The sequence below is a fragment of the Leucoraja erinacea genome, chromosome 20 (genome assembly GCF_028641065.1).
Source record: "Leucoraja erinacea ecotype New England chromosome 20, Leri_hhj_1, whole genome shotgun sequence".
In the NCBI taxonomy this organism is placed as follows: Eukaryota; Metazoa; Chordata; class Chondrichthyes; order Rajiformes; family Rajidae; genus Leucoraja; species Leucoraja erinaceus.
Genome location: NC_073396.1, coordinates 12,849,508 through 12,854,991, shown reverse-complemented (window position 1 = coordinate 12,854,991; position 5,484 = coordinate 12,849,508).

Here is a 5,484-nt window from a genome sequence, read left to right as displayed (position 1 = left end):
TCCGGAGATGCTGCCTGTCCCACTGAGTTACTCCAGCTTTTTGTGTCTATCTCCAGCAAATATCATAGTGGAGCAAGATTCGCCACTCATGCGTTATCCAATGCACTGAGGTGTAGTATGATCTTTGATCTCCAGTGTTTCACTAGCCTGGGTCGTGCTGCCACCTAGCCGCCGACCGCCAGAGGGACTGATTCGCACACCAGCGGTCGATCACTCCCATGGCCTTCCCTGAGAGACCCTGGCGAGCGAGCTCACGGTGACTCGCCTTCCTTCTGAGACTTGTGGATAGCAGAGGAACTGAAATGCATAATAAATAAAGGGGACACGTGTTATAATTAAAAATGCTATTGGAATCTGGAAGGTTTGCTCGTGGCTCTTTTTTTAGGTGGCGATTGTGAATTAAACATCGCTGTTTCAAGATTAATTATTAATTGATAACTAGAGGAGCTTTCATACTTTGATTCAAAAATCGGTAGGAGTTGGCTATTCGGCCCTTCCGGCCCGCCCTGCCAGTCACCATAATCGTGGAAGAAGAAGGGTCTCGACCCGAAACGTCACATATTCATGTTCTCCAGGTATGCTGCCTGGCCCGTTGAATGACTCCAGGACTTTGTGTCAACAAGTACCTGCAGTTCCTTGTTTCCACTTCTAGTCTATCGCTGGCTTTCTACCCCCTTCAAACAATCTGCTGGAGGAGCTCAGCAGATCGAGCAACGCCCGTTTCGGGTCGAAATCCAGCATCAGAACGCTTCCTGCCTGCTCCATTTTCTTGAAATATCCTCATATCCCTAAATTTCCCTTAATTATACGGGTATTTGTTTAGGAAGGAACTGCAGATGCTGGTTTACACCCAAGATAGACACAACATGCTGGATTAACTCAGCGGGACAGGCAGCATCTCCGGAGAGAAAGAATGGGCGATGTTTCGGTTCGGGATCCTTCTTCAAATTGAAGAGATGCTGTCTGCCCCACTGAGTTACTCCAACATTTTGTGTTTTTCTTCGGGTATTTGTTGATCTCTGTTTTGAATTAACTCAATGAGCGGCACCCTCCGGCACTTCTAGGGTAAAGTAGTCCAATTCTTTCACCTCTCCCTAATGAGAGAGAACACTTCTTCAACGCCAATGTCTGATCAGCAATTCTTGATCTTGTTTAATCCAAAATTACTCATAAATTTATCCAGGAACTGTAGTCTCTTGTGTCTCTTTTCCCAGCTCTCCAGATAGGGGACGATCAGCCATGATCACAATGAATGGCGGTGCTGGCTCGAAGGGCCGAATGACCTCCTCCTGCACCTATTTTCTATGTTTCTATGTTTACATGGAAGGGGTCTAATCTCCATTCCCGAGCTTGCACATCAGCTCCCAGACCAGCAGTTTAGGATCCTGATAGTGATTGGCGGGGTTTCCCAGTTGGTATTCAATAGATCCTGGATATTTGGTAGTTTTGCTGTTGGTAGCTAAATCCTAAAATTAGCACATTCTGGTCTGTATGCTGGCAATGACTAGGAAGACAGATTGAACAATACGGTGGATTTTCTGAAATTAAAAATAGCCTTGTAGATGCTGGAAATCTCAAATTAAAACTTTGGAAACTCTCAGAAGGTCAGGTAACATGAGCAGGGTGAGAAGAGGTAACATTTCATGATGAGGGCCCAGTATCAGAAGATAACTTTCCGATCCCATGTTCCCAAGGTTGCACATCAAAGCTCATGGTGGGCATCCCTGAATTTCTGTAACACATCTGTTGATAGATATGGTTTTCCCACATGAAAATATATATACACAATCAGTCCCTACCTCTCACCACTACTTCCCCACTCACCTAACCTATTTGCAGTCGTTTGCAAATTCTTCATCAGCATGTTTGGCTAAAGTACATTCAGTCTCTTATCTAAATTATTAATATAAATCATATATAGTTGAGGCCCCATTACTGATCCTTGTGACCTCTCTGCGGCAAGCCTCAACGACTTCCGCCCAGTTGCACTTACTCCCATCATCACCAAGTGTTTCGAGAGGCTGGTCCTGGCACACCTCAAATGCTGCCTACCCCCCACATTGGATTTCTATCAGTTTGCCTACCGCAAGAACAGGAGTACGGAGGATGCCATCTCAACGGCACTTCACTCAGCCCTCTCCCACCTCGACAACAGAGACACTTACGTAAGAATGCTGTTCATCGATTACAGCTCAGCATTCAACACCATCATACACTCTAAACTGATCATCAAACTCGGTGACCTGGGCATCGACCCCTCCCTCTGCAACTGGATACTGGACTTTCTAACCAACAGACCCCAGTCTGTTCGGTTAGACAAGCACACCTCTTCAACCCTCACCCTGAACACCGGCATTCCACAGGGCTGTCTGCTGAGCCCCCTCCTCTACTCCCTCTTCACCTACGACTGCACACCTGTACATGGTACTTACACCATCATCAAGTATGCAGATGATACAACGGTGATTGGCCTCATCAGCAACAACGATGAGTCGGCCTATAATGAGGAGGTCCAGCTCCTAGCAGCATGGTGTGCTGACAACAACCTGGCCCTCAACTCCAAGAAGACCAAGGAGCTCATTGTAGACTTCAGGAAGTCTAGGGGCGGCACGCACGCCCCCATCCACATCAACGGGACGGAGGTGGAACGTGTTTCCAGCTTAATGTTCCTGGGGGTCAACATCTCCGATGACCTATCTTAGACCCACAATACCTCAACTCTGGTCAAGAAGGCTCACCAGCGTCTCTTCTTCCTGAGGAGACTGAAGAAGGTCCATCTGTCTCCTCAGATTCTGGTGAACTTCTACTGCTGCACCATCGAGAGCATCCTTACCAACGGTATCACAGTATGGTATGGTTACTGCTCTCTCTCCGACCGGAAAGCACTGCAGAGGGTGGTGAAAAGTGCCCAACGCATCACCGGTTCCTCGCTCCCCTCCATTGAGTCTGTCCAAAGCAAGCGTTGTCTGCAAAGGGCGCTCAGCATCGCCAAGGACTGCTCTCACCCCAACCACAGACTGTTTACCCTCCTACCATCTGGAAGGCGCTACAGGTCCCTCCGTTGCCGGACCAGCAGGTCCAGGAACAGCTTCTTCCCTGCGGCGGTTACACTACTCAACACTGTACCTCGGTGATTGCCAATCACCCCCCCCCCCCCCGGACACTCCTCCCACCGTACTGCATGCACGTAAATAGATTTATTTATTGCTCATATTTATTTCGCTCTTCTAGGGAGATGCTAACTGCATTTCGTTGTCTCTGTACTGTACACTGACAATGACAATAAAGTTAAATCTGATCTGAATCTCACTGAGAGCTGACTGCCATTTTGAAAATCACCCATTTATTCAGATTGTCTGTTTATTGTTAGTTAACCAATGCACTATCGTTCCATGTAATTATCTCTTTAATAATGGATGTCAGTATGTTTCCAATGTCAGATGTTAGGATAATTGACCTTCAGCTTTTGGCCGCCATCATTTCTTGAGGATTGTCTTACAATGGTTTTCCAATCCATTGGGATTTGGACAATCCAGGAAATCTAGTAGAGTATAACCAACACATTCACCATCGCTGCAGCCACTTAAGTCCCTATGATGTAGGCCTTCAGGGCAATGGGGCTGGTCTTTAACCCATTAGTTTGCTTAGTACATTTTCCAAGTAATACTATAGCGATGGTTTTATGTTCTTCTCTTCCTATAGGCCCTTAATTATCTATTTTAGGATTTAAAAAAAATGAAGACTGATCCTCATTATTTAGAATCTTGGCATTTCTCTGGTTCCTATTATTAAATCCCAGTCTAATCATCTGAGAGAGGAACGTATGCTTTAGTCTCTTTTCCTTTTCAAATACCTGTAGATGTTTATGCTGTATGTTTTTATATTATTTGCTGGCTTTCTCCAATTTCATCATCTCTCTGATTGTATTATTTTTGAGATCCTTTATTGGTTTCAAACATGTACTCATCCTCTTGCCTTCCACTAAACCTGCCAACAATTTGATCGTTCTTTCTGTTTCATACCATACTTCCTTAGACGAGTGTTGTGTCCCTGCAGACACTTTTTTCCATTATAAAATACCTTTGTTGAGATTTTAAAAATCGCACCTTAAAATGTTGCCCTTGGGGATCTTGCCCATTAATCTATTTTCCCTTTTTCCACCTGAGCCAACTATGCCTTCATAACATTTTAAATGTCTAGTTTCAGATCCAAGATTTTTAGCCACCACAATGTTATGCTATGATCATTGTTACCCAAGGGATCCTTACAACTAGATAATTACTTAATCCTGTCTAATTGCTCAACAGCAGACTAAAATAGCTTGTTGCCTGGTTGATTCCATAAAACAAAATAAAAAACCAAGTAAGCATAAACTCATCCTTAAGAATATCCTTGCCAATTTTTCCAAACAATTATTAAAAACACCCATAATTATTACAGTACTTTAAAAAAAATTATGTCTAGTTTCACACCTAGTTTTGCAGTGTAGCTATAATTGGGACACCAATATACCACTCCCAGTGGCTTAATATTTCTTATCCCTATCTAAAATGATTCTACATCCTGCACTTCTGAGCCAAAAGCATTAGCAGAGTTTCTCCAGCTCCCTTCTGCCTATCCTTTCAAAATACTGGAAACCACTCAATATTCTTTCCTCAGCTTTGTCACATTGCAACCACGTCTCAGTAATGGCTGACAAATCACACTCATTTATTTCTAATAATGCCATCAACATATTCATCTTATTACAAACTCTGTATACATTAAGATAAGGAGCTTTAAACTTTATATTTACTCCATTTGTACGTGCACACTAATGTTTGTATGCTTGTCTCCAATACACTATTGTTATTTGGCTCTTTTACATTAACTGCCTAAATGCCAACATTTGCTATTTACAGCTTAGTTTTTCTTCCTTCGGAAGTTATCCCCAGAACTTAATTCCTCAACCAAGTTAATTTAATTCCCCTGTTACCAATCCATAGTCTCTGCCACACCCTGCTTTGCGGGGATATTGATCCCACTGCCACTGAGATGCAACTCATTTAGCAAACAGAGGTCCCACCTGCCTCACAAACAGTCCTATTTCCATAGGGACGTGGAGCACTCCCTACAATAAAATTCCAGACAGACATTCATCAGCTCCACTTTTTTTATTTCTACACAATACTTACTAACACAGGTTGCTGGTAGTAATCTAGTGATTACTTTCTTTGGAGGCACATTTCAAGTCAATTGCACCATTATTACTTAAAATCATAGAATCATACAGCACAGATAAAGGCCTTCTTGGCACACCCCATCCATGTTAACTTTGATGCATATTTATGCAAATTCCATTTGTCTACACTGTGGGCCCATATCCCACTATACCTTGTGTAGGAAGGACCTGGTTTAAATCGAAGATAGAAACAAAATGCTGGAGTAATTCAGCGGCACAGGCAGCATCTCTGGAGAAAAGGAATTTGTGACGTTGTGTGTCGA